This window comes from Apis cerana, linkage group LG2, assembly GCF_029169275.1.
Source record: "Apis cerana isolate GH-2021 linkage group LG2, AcerK_1.0, whole genome shotgun sequence".
Classification (NCBI taxonomy): domain Eukaryota; kingdom Metazoa; phylum Arthropoda; class Insecta; order Hymenoptera; family Apidae; genus Apis; species Apis cerana.
Genome location: NC_083853.1, coordinates 14,796,925 through 14,809,065, shown reverse-complemented (window position 1 = coordinate 14,809,065; position 12,141 = coordinate 14,796,925). Strand labels below are relative to the sequence as shown.

General features: G+C 50.8%; 1 protein-coding gene across 3 annotated transcripts in view; it reads left to right on the top strand.

The window, feature by feature from the left end:
- The window catches only part of LOC108002845 (general transcriptional corepressor trfA), a 69,444-nt gene that overhangs the window by 30,603 nt on the left and 26,700 nt on the right, over window positions 1–12,141 (top strand). The gene's annotated exons all lie outside the window — the stretch shown is intronic.

Genomic DNA, 12,141 nt, shown 5'->3' with positions numbered 1-12,141 from the left:
GTTACAGGTACGTAACAACATCGATCGATGTCGACCGGCTACCTTTACGTAAGTAATCATGGTCACGGACGTGTTTTTTTTTTTTATCGATCGCTCCTCCCCTCCTTCCCCGCGCGACACGCGAGCTCGAGGTTGGAGGATCGAGTTTTCTACTTTTTCTCTTCCCTTTTTTTCCACGCCTCGTCGCATCGAGCCGGTGATCGCGATTTCGCAAGTTTCTTCCTCTCGTGAACTGGTCTCCTGGCGAATCTGTGGCGCGAGAGGAGCGTGCCGTCGCTCTTTGTGGGGTGGCTGGCGGAGATGGTGGAAATGGGCGCGTGGCCCGTCCATGGGGTATGCGGCAGGGCTCCTCGGAGGAGATGGACGAAAATAAAAGCCGGCTGCGGGCCGATTCCTCTGGGAACGTGGGGGCTCCACGTGGGGCCAGTCGCTTGGAGTCCGTGGAACGGGCGGGGTGGTAGCAGTCCGAGTCGAAAGTTTGGAGAGCGTTGCGCGATCGATCGGCCCATCGATCGAAATTAGTCGCGTTCGAAATTGGTTTAGTGGCGCGAAAGATAAAAGTTTGCGGCATGAAACAAGCGAGAGGCAAGTGAGTGGATCGAAAGGGTTTTCTTCTTTCTATTAGCAGTTGCTAAAAGGATACTTTTAAAACTCTCTCGGATCGATCCTCGATCGCGTGAATTTAGAGGAAAAGAAGAATGAAAGGATTCTCGTAAATTTATAAGTTCTCTATTTGCAAAGTTTTCTTTGAAAATTTACAAATTTTCTGTTTGCAATCGATGATCGATCAATCGTGAGAAATATAACTCGTTTAGAGGAAGAGCGAAGAATACGTGGATCAAAAAGATTCTTTTTGAAAAGTGATAAATTCTCCGTTTGGAATCGATGATTGATCAATATAACTCGTTTAGAGGTAAATCGAAGAGTTTTCGTTGAAAATTTACAAATTTATAAATTCTCTATTTGCAATCGATAATTGATCAATATGACTCGTTTAGAGGAAAACCGAAGAGTTTTCTTTGAAAATTTACAAATTTTCTGTTTGCAATCGATGATCGATCAATCGTGAGAAATATAACTCGTTTAGAGGAAGAGCGAAGAATACGTGGATCAAAAAGATTCTTTTTGAAAAGTGATAAATTCTCCGTTTGGAATCGATGATTGATCAATATAACTCGTTTAGAGGTAAATCGAAGAGTTTTCGTTGAAAATTTACAAATTTATAAATTCTCTATTTGCAATCGATAATTGATCAATATGACTCGTTTAGAGGAAAATCGAAGAGTTTTTTTTGAAAATTTACAAATTTATAAATTCTCTATTTGCAATCGATAATTGATCAATATGACTCGTTTAGAGGAAAACCGAAGAGTTTTCTTTGAAAATTTACAAATTTTCTGTTTGCAATCGATAATCGATCAATCGTGAGAAATATAACTCGTTTAGAGGCAAACCGAAGAATTCGTGAATCGAAAGAGTTTTCTTTGAAAATTTACAAATTTATAAATTCTCTATTTGCAATCGATAATTGATCAATATGACTCGTTTAGAGGAAAACCGAAGAGTTTTCTTTGAAAATTTACAAATTTTCTGTTTGCAATCGATGATCGATCAATCGTGATCAATATAACTCATTTAGAGTTATACCGAAGAATACGTGGATCCAAAGAATTCTTTTCGAAAAGTGATAAATTCTCCGTTTGGAATCGATGATCGATCGTCAATTGTCAAATTCCAATTGCATGGCAATTTGCATGAGAAAAGCGAGGAATGCGTGGTTTTCTCTGAAAAGTGATAAATCCTCTATTTGGAATCGACGATCGATCATTAATCTCGTGAGAAGTATAACTCGTTGAATAGAAAAGCGAGGAATGCGTGGATCGAAAAGGTTTTCTCTGAAAATTGATAAATTCTCTGTTTGGAATCGACGATCGATCATGAATCGCGTTGAGAGGAAAAGTGCGTGGATCGAAAAGGTTTCCAACGAAAGCTTATAAATTCCCCGTTTGGATTCGATGATGGATCGTCGATCTAGCCGCGTGAAAACCTTTGCTCTTTAATGCGTGGACCGAAAGAGTTTCCATAAGTTCTTCGAAAACTTATAAATTCTTCTTTCGATGATCGACGATCGTCGAGAAGCACAATCGAGAGGAAAAACACGTTTCGATAAATTCCTCGTTCGCAATCGATGATGGATCGTCGACGGGGAAAATTCAAATTACCTCGATAATTTATCCTCCCTCAATAACAATAGTCGTCACAATAATTAAATACAATAACAATTAATCACAATAATAATAATAATAATAATAGATTTACACGAATAAATTATTCATTCCATCTATTTTTAACTAGTATCGTCGCCCAAAATTCCATCCTCTAGACTTTTAACCATCGCAGAAACCGAGTTCGAGTCGCGCGAATAGAATCCTTGCGAAAGTTCCCTTCGAGCGAGGTCCAACGATCAACGAAAGCCCCGCGCGAACAATGCGCTCTCTTCCGCGTGTCGTCCGTGACGTGACGGCAACACGGCATTTATAAACCGGCTGTCACGCGCATCGATAAAGCTAATTTATTGGACGAGATGTAGAGGCGCGGCGCATTAATTAGAGGCGAATACGCGCGACCGGTTTATCAGAAGCGCGGGCAAAACTCGAATCGGGCGAAACCGTTCCGAGCGCGCCGTTATCGATACCTTGAACTACGCGGCCGCATCTGGATCCGTGGCCGCCACGCGAGCGCCGTCGCCTATAAATCGCGATAACGACGGGCCTGCGCGCGCACCGGATCGGAATCGCAACGTCCCATCCCCCCCAATTCGGGAAGAGCAGCGGCGGGATAAACAGTGGCTTCGAAATCACGAGAAACCGAATCAGAATCGAATTCGATGGTCGAAAACTCGGATCGATTTGATGACAAATGAGATAACTTCATTCTGAACAGCCTTGAAGAAATGTTCATTTTCCTCGCAACGAGTTCGAATATAATCGATTCATAAAAGGACCGGAGGAATTTTTAAAAGGAGCGAATTCGGATCGCGAGGAAGGTAAGGAAGGTATCTGTACGCACGAAATAATGGAAGGATACGTATCTATCCGACATCGATCGCGTATCGATATATAATCTAATCGAGGATCGCGCAAACGTGACAGTTTTATCTGGAGACGCGCGAGCATGGTTGAATCGGCCCGCGACGACGAGTGGTGATTCACCCGTATCGAAATGGGATTAGCTGCTATCTGTCCACCATATTCCGCCAAGTATACTCCGAGTCGTGCATTCTTCTCTTCGATCTCTCCGCCGAGGAACAAGAAGGAAAAAGAAGAAGAAGCGTCGAATGGCACGATTACTTCTCACCTGTCGGAGAGGAGCGTAAGTAGGTCGCGAGTGTTGCTGCCGTTTTCGTTTATCTTCTATTCCTCTCCGATCGTCCAATCGTGAGTTTCGCTTCTCTCTCTCTCTGCCTGAAACCGGGGACTGTTCCATTTCGAGGGATGGAACACGGGATGGAAAAACCGGGAGGAGAGGAAGAATTAGCCGCCGCGGGTTGTTGGACGTCGAGGCGCGTGCATTCGCTTCCACCCACGTATTTACTGCTAGGTGGGAAAGCAACGGACGTTGGCTGGCCGGGAGGAGCGCGGGGGGATGTAGAAGGGAGTGGAAAGGTGGGGGGAGGCGCTCGTGGAGAATCCATCGGAGCGCGGCGCACAATGGCCACGGTTTCAATGGAGGAGATTTTGGAGGGGCGATTCCGTTCGATTTCGCCGAAAAAAAGATACGCCACCGCGAAAGTCCATTTCTCCAAATGACGATGACTCCGACCCTCGCTTTTTAATCTCGCGTTGCGGTAATCCGCTTCGTTATTTTTCCATCCCGCTCGTCGAATCGTTTCGAACCGTCGTTTCTCTTTTCCCCGTCCACCTGTATCGATTTCGACTGCATCGAGAGCGGTTCGATACGAAGTGTAAAGAGACATTTGTCTCCCGAAAGAAGAAGCGGTTTCGAAGGACGGACAGCTGTTTTCGACGAGAGAGCATCTGCGAGGCCCGAGGCGGTCTTAATATCGGACGCGTGCTCGTTAACGCGCGTGACTGAAGCCGATCGATCGGCGGATCGTGTTCGGATAATCGAAGAATCGAGGCGTCTCTCGTTTATCTGGACGAGCGTGGAAAAACAAGTTTTTCGAAGTAAATTACGCGGCCACACTTTCGTCTCCGAACGTTCACACCTTATCTTCAGCCGTGTAAAATTGTTGGAGGATGGAGAGAGAGAGAGGCGGAAGAGAGAGAATGGACGGAGACGGTTTCGGGGTGTTTAAAGATGGCGGAGCGTTGTTTACCGCGGCGGGTATCCGTGGGTACTCCTGGGCTCTCTACCCGAGAGTCTAGGAGAGGCGGGAGAGAAAGAGAGAAAGAGAGAAGCGGGAGGAGGCTGGCTCGCCACGGTCGAAGTTGTGTGCGGCGCGCACACCGCTAGAGCCGAGGCGAAGGAAACGCGTTCGTCCGCTCGTCCACACAGCTGTGCGTCGCTCCGTGTGTTGCTGGTGGCTGCATCAGCTGTCGGCCTTGGTAGGGTGCAATTACCCCGGCAGAGCAGCGACGAGGAGGAGAAGAAGACGAGCGAGAGAGAGAGGGAGAGGGAGAGGGAGGGGGAGGGGGCTTGGAACCCAGGATATGGACCTGACTGCTCGTCTATCCGTCCCGCTCTCTCGCGCCTTCCTCGTCTACTGCTCCTCGTCCTTATCTCTCGCTCCACGGACCACGACGCTCTTCTTCCCTTCTCCGCCCCTCCCTACTCCTTCCCCATCACCGTTCCTCCGCGCGCCTTCCTCCGCTCCGCTCCCCGCTTCGAGAGAAACACTCCCTTTCGCGGCTCTTAACCTCGGTTAACGTGACCGCGGGTCACGTCGGGGTCAGCTGGCCACGCATACGCGCGCCACCGGGTTAAGGAACCTTTGGTCCTCGGAAATGGGAGGAGGGTGGCGACGACGCCCGATCGGGGTCGAACGCGCAACTCTCGCGCCCTCCCTCTCCTCCCCCGCCGGAGGAAAAAGGGCGCAGACGCGGACTTCCGCCGCCACCCATTCCTCCACTCGCGCTCCGCTTTCCCTCGAAGGGAAAATTCTCGATCGACCCGCCGCGTCGATCGGCGAAAAGGAAAGGAAAGAGAAGAGAAGGATCGTATCGTTCGTATCGGCAAACAATAATCCCGTGCGCGAGATGGAAGGTAAGGAAGAACGGGGCGGTCGTCGAAATTTGAGGCTCCCGATCGGTAGAGTAGAGAGGACACGGCTTGTAGAGACGGGGTTGCACACGTGCGCGCGTTGCATAGATCGGGAGAGAAGAGAGCGTGCGTGGCTGCGAATGGTCGATGCGCGCCGACCGCTCGCCGCTCGTCTGCCCGCGCATCTCCGCTCACACAAGGAAGCCCTCTGTGTGGGTCTAGAATGTGTCCTTGGCTGAGGTGCGTTGACCTTCTTGCCGTAGCCGCGTGCTCGACTCCGCGCTTCCACTCGGAGAGGGCTAAATCTCCGGCCTGGACCTTCCTTCCCCCTCCCCCGCCCCGCTCGCACCCGCTCGTACGCCGCCCAACTTTGCATTCCCTCGCCGACCCCCGCCCCCCTTCCCCGCACGGCTCGTCCGACTCGTATTTTCGCCGATCCCTCGATGGAAACGCATGGAAACCGCGTGGAAACCTGACCTTTCGAGCCGTTCCTCCGCGCCAGACCGTGGCGTTCCCTCGCCGAATAACGAACCATCCTCTTCTGCGAATGCACACGCGGCCGAACCTATCTCTTCGCCTCGATCACGGAACGGTGGAAATTGTGCGAGCCTGCCTGGCGTTTCCAATCGCTTTTAGCGGGAACGAATAGGCACGCCTAGCCTCGCGACAGCGGGTTCGCGTACGGGCTAACGGGTGATCGATAAGCGTATATGTACCGGTTACGCGTGCTTAATAATAATACATCCTCTCGAAGAATTTTTCTCCGTCGTGGGAACGGGTGATAATCGACGCGAAGGAAAGAAAAATAGAAACGCGGCGTTTATTTCTTCTCCTCTTGCTCGTCGGTAACTCGAGGTAACGGGCACTCGATTGCATAATTGTTCCAGAGAGGCCGTGATGCGCACCGCGAAATTAACTCGACGTCGTTCACCTTGGACTGGATGGTTGGGCGCGATCGTGGTTTCAAAACACGGACGGGGGAAAATGGAAGTTTTTTTGTCACGGCCGTTGTTTACGACCGCGATAGTATAGGCGAGGGAAAAAAGGGGCGAGCGGAGCGCGAGCGACGAAAGGTGGAACGAGCACACACGGATAATTGGCTCGTGAAAGGGCCGAGAGAGCCGGTCGATGGAGTGGAACAAGAATTTCCCACTCGCGCGCCACTCGTGCTCGCGTTTCGAAGCAAGCCGCGCGCCTACGATCTAACCGATCGTTGCGTTTTACCATTGGCTACGGTTACGCAATCGCGGATGGAGCTTACCTACGCTATATATGGGCCAGGGACAACTCTCGATTCGCATCGCGAGAACGCCGATAAAGCCGAGTCATCGTTGCAACCTTACGAGCGTTACGAGCCTCGCGTCCAGGGATTATGCCAGGCTCGTTTCCTTTCCTCGGCTAGGGACGGGCGAGAAATATTCGCGAGAATTCGAATCGTCGCCAATTTACTCGTATCCATTATATTTCGCGCGAACATCGAAACCTTGTTCTAATTATGAATTTTCGAAATTTCCTCCAACTCTCGAAACGATCTACGTTTGGTATAATCGGGCGAATGGAGTAGGATAAGGAACGAGGATCGTTGACGACGAAGGAAAAGATTGGCGGCGAAAGAAGGCGGCATCGAAACGGTGGGTAGGCCGTTAACCCAGGTCAGCAACTGCGAATCCGCGGTCCTGTTGCCCGCGTCGACACCTTTCTTTCGCTCTTTTCTTCTTCCTCCAGCCCGCGGCCATTTCCGTCCTCGCTTTCGTCTCTCCCACCGCGCTCGCGCACATGACCGAACCTGCCTCGTGACGCAGTTCCGCTCCAACCGGAAGCCCGTCGCTCCGCTCCGCTTCCGACACGCTTCGCGGACCACGCTTCGCCGAGCCAACTCGATGCTTCTTCGTCCTTTTCCTTCTTTCCCTCTTTCCGTCTCTTTCCATTCGATTCCGACTCTCCAGGGATTAGGTAAAATTATTTGGATATTCGAAGCAATCGTGCCACTCGTCGTTAAAGGCAAGTCGTTGGACATTCGAGCGTTCCTTCTCTTCTCTCTCGTCTTTCTCGTTTTCTCCGCCTCGATGTCGTTTCACATCTCGTGGCCCATTACGAGTATCTCACGAAGTACGTGTAGCTCGATCGCGAACCGGTGCCATTCGACCGAACGAGATACCTTTTCAACAGCCACGTTAATCCCGACCGAGTAGTACTCTTTTCTACCACCGTGCCTCGAGAGCGCTTCGATCGTGAAAAGAATCCTTCGTATTTCCGTTTAAATAATGTATATATATATATATATATATACGGACGATCGTTGGCACGTGTCGGACGTTTCGACTGGACGTTTGTTCCGGCGCGGAGAAAACGGAGGAACAAGCGGGATCCGCGTAACTGACTGTCGGCAAAGAAAGGTGCAGTGACACAGAAACGAAGCGAGAGAGAGAGAAAGAGCGAGAGAGAGAGGCGAAGGATGCGTCAGAGTTGGAAATAAAGAGGAGGCGTGGGCCGTGCGGCTCGGCCGTGGGGAAGGGAAAGGTGAGAGGGGGGGGAGGAAACGATCGTAAATGGACGCGTATGGGAGGTTATCGTGAAAGCCGGCTGTTCTGTGAATGAAGCACCCACTCCGATTCCCCGTCCTAGCATGTACAGTTCACCCGACCGACGAACTTGCACGTATTTGCATTCGATTAAACACACCGTCTCACGGGTGCACCGGCCGGAGTCGATGCACTTTCGACCTTCCCCGTGCCGCTTCTCTCTTCTGCCTTTCCGCCGACACCCCCTTTCCCTCCTTTCCTCCTCCGAACGAATTATCCTCGCCGTTGGAAAAAAAATATTCCAAGTAATAATTTAAGTATCGATCGTTTAGAAACCTTACCCCCCTCGTCTCCCGTGGATAGAGGTGAATCGCGTGGGTCGTGGCTTCCCTTCGCTCAAGCGTGGGTGTCTCCTGTCCGTTCTCCTCGAAAACGTTTTTCATTTCTCCGCGTGGTGGGACCGCGCGCGTTCGTTCCTTCGTACCCTTCCGTACCCCTTGCCGAAAGAATCGCGCGCGACCAACGCGCATGCGCGTACGACGAAGGAACAGCGCGCATGCGCGTATGACGAAGGAACATCGCGAATACGTACACGCGAAGGATATTCGGGTAGGATTATTCGTGGAACGAGCGAGCGATACACACCGATGGCTGGGCGAGCCGCTTAAGGAGTCGGTGTACGCGCTTTGCCGACGATAAAACCGGCACTTTAAAACTCGTTTAGCCGGCGCGCGTTCGCCAATAAGGATACCGGTGCAACCTGCTCCCGATTTTTGCTCGGCCCGTGTTCGGTGCCGCGAATCCCTTCCGAAGAAAGGAAGGGAACGGAAAAGGAAAGGCGAGCGTCGAAAGCGAGGCCGAGTCGTGTCCAACCGCGTGATATAACGCGACGTAATATCTCTCTCTCCCGGTTCATTTTTACCTTCTTTCTTCTTCGCCTCTCTTGGGGGGAATTAGATATTCCGTGAATATCGTTACAACGAACAAAAGTGCCAATTTGTCAGACACATCCCCCCTCCCTTAATCCCTCTCTTGCTCGCCTCCAAACAATAGACTCTGGATATATCCTGGCGAGTAATAATCGCGTGGATTACGCTAGGCGTGTGTACACGTAGTCGGGCAGACCCAGACAATTGGTCCTCCGCGTCCTCTCGTTCATTTGTCGGCCAATTTCTACATCTTCCATTCGCAAGATTCCATTCTCCACGAGGTGTCGATAATTCGAGCGCGCGCGTTCTTTCCTTCTTTTTCTTCCCTCTCTCTCCCTCTCTCTCGTTTCATCGCAGTACCACCCACGTCGCGTAAAGGATCGAAAAGCAAAACGGACCCTTTTTCTCTCGTCCTGGCCGAAACGAGAAACGACACCGACAAAAAAACTTCCCCGGGTTTGCAGGCCGTGTTTGTTTTTCCCTTTCGGGGCCCGATGAAAAGCAAGCGCGCGAGGGTCGTGGCAACGCTACACGAGACTCCTCTCCTCTCCTCTCCTCCCCCTCCTCTAATCTCGTTCCCGTTTTCGATTCGTTTCTCTTTCCTCTCTTTCGTGCCGCCTCGTCGATTTCCAATTACTTCGAACGACTTAACGAGAAACGCACCGGCCTTATCGGCCATCTCTCCATCGCGAATAGCACGTACGTACGTCACGCGCTATCTCGACCACAATTATCGCGATCGCTATCTCCGCCAGATATCGAACGTTTCCTCCACGGTTGCGCAACCGTGACGATTGTCTGAAACGCACTTTTCCTCCCTCCTTCTTCTTTCGTTACATTTCATACCGTCCGTCGAGGCGACCACCGTTTTTTTCAAACCGAAAGATGGGATCGATTCGCGGGTGTCGTGACTCGCCAACCGCTTTTTCGCTCGTCACGCGACTCTTCCTCTCTCCCCACCCCCTCGCCTATCCCCAATAGGCGCGCCCGTCCGAGTGGATTCTCGGCGCCACGCGATTACGGCAAATTGCCGCTCGCCTCGAGGAATGCGCGTCCTCTCGACTTCGCCGCGTTTTTCTTCCGCGGCCATGCGATCGCCGCGCTATCTCACCCGGGATAATTTCATTTCGCGCTCAAGGAGGAGGGAGAGATAGGAGAGTTTCGAGAGGAGAGGTGGACGGAAACGAGGCTTTAATTACGGTTGGAGTGACCGTTAGTCCGGTACCACTTACCCTTTCGCCTCGACTGGTCGGCGTTGTTGAAATTTTATCGTACCTTCCTCGAGAGGCGATAAGGAGCTCGCGTAAGGAGGAAAGGGTTGAAGGAAGGAGGAAGTATTTTTTCCTCTCCGCGATAAATTGGACAGAAAGGTCGGGTAAATCGAACATTTAAGATTTCCAGACGCGAGAATCGGACGATAAAATCGCGATATATTGGTGTTACGCCAATGTTTGATTTACAAATCGAACGGTAATTCGCCCATTCTCCCGGCCAGCCCCACCAGAATGCCGAAATAAAGGAAGCCAACCCCCGGCCAACCGTGCCAACTTCATCCCCGGGGAACCCCTTTTGTGTTTACATATCGGCCTTCCCGCTGCTTTCGCCCGTCCACCTATCTCGCCAGAGATGAAATACCTCGAAACGGTGGAACCGTTTGATCTCGACCGTGTATCTCCTCCTCCTCTCCTCCTCCGCCCATTATCTTTGGCTTCGCTCGGAAAACGTACAACGTGGCCGAAAAATATTGGAAGAGTTTTAAATATCTAAGGGGAAAGAGAGGGGAGGGAAATTCGAGGCGATAAAGATTTCAACGTGTTCAATTATCGACATCCTGGCCGAGTAAACAGAGGAAATCGGACAACGAAGGACCCTCGAAATCGTTCCCCTAATTAATCCCCGTTCAGAGGATCTACTAGGTTGACAGGGTAAATTTGGTCGGTTAGCTTCGCTTCTCTCGTCGGATAAATGTTACCGATCGAGTCGGTTTGAAGAAAAGAAGGAGAACCGTGGTTCGAACGAGACGCGCAATTATTGCGGATAAAACGGTTGTATTACAGGTTGTATCGGCTCTCTTTCTCGACGAAATCCTTGCGAAAAGCGCTTTGAAACAAAGCGCGGTTGAGGTTAAGACGTGTAGCGGCCTCCAGCCGGGCTACGGCGTTCACAGCCGTAAATAATGAACGGTTGCGTGGTACAGGTGCATTAACATTCTCTTTCTCTCCGTTTTCCGTCAAAAGAGACTGTTAATCGGGGCGTAATTTCCACTCCTCGCTCTTTACTCGCATTTTCGCTCGGTTCGCATATATTATATATTGTATTACATCTCGCATGTATTACATATATTTCTCATAAAACTCTTCCCATTTCTCCACTCCTCGTTATCTCTACGCACATCGAGGAAATGAAGCGATGAATTCGTTTCCCGCTTCTTTATTTCCGGTCGCCTTTCGACCTCGAACGCAAGCGTCGTCGTCGATCGAAAGAGATTGTAAATGGACAATTTTCCAATCTTGATTTTTATTTATTTATTTTTCACGCGAAGAAGCGAGGTTTAAAGGATGAGAGGGGAAAGTGGGCGAGCGGAAACGATCGCGGCCGAGCGGAAACGCGGTTGCGTTAGGCGAAGCTAGAAACGAGCGAGTGGCGGGCTCGTTGCATCGACGACGAGCGAGCACGGAGCAGAGCGCATCGCCGTTACGCACGTGTATGCCTGCTCTCTCTCGGTTCTCTGCGAGCCGAGCGCCGCTTCTCTCTCGCTTTCCTCTTCCCAGCCCCCCTCCTTCTTCCATCTCTCGACTGACCGGCCGAGCTACGAGACACACGCTGCCTCGTCCTCAACCGTCTTCCCACTCTTCGAACGCGCGCTCACTAATTACCAGAATGTAGATTAGATTAGGTTTTGTGGAGTAACAAAAGAGGTCGTGTATCGAGAATATTTCTTCGTTTTACCACCATCACGTTTCTTAAATTTTCTAATCCTCTCGAGAAGAAAGCGAAAACAAGTTTCGAGAAAATCGATTCGACGGACAAATGGAAAATCGGGGAAACGGTGTCTACGTTCCAAATTACCTTCGCAAAGATGCTGTTCCACGCAAGAGTATACCTGGAAGGGGCAATTACCGAGGATACTCGCGATTCTCGAAGGAATTTCGAACAAATTTGTCGGAGGCCCCGTTCGACATCGATATATACAACTTGTTTCCCGTGCGTCGGTCCGAGGGCCGGTCGCAGGTTTTTCTACCTGAGGCCCCCGGCTTTGTACCGAGGGTGAGTCAACGCGTACCGAAACTACGAGAGAAAGAAAGGAAGGAAGAGATTGGGAGAGAGCCCGAGCGAGAAGGGAACGCGGATCCTATGGGACACCGAGGATAAACGGACCCTCTCAGTCATCGCCACCCCTCCAGGCCTTCCCCTTCTTCCCGCCATCGGTAAGAAACCCTCTTCACCCCGTCACGTACGCACCACGA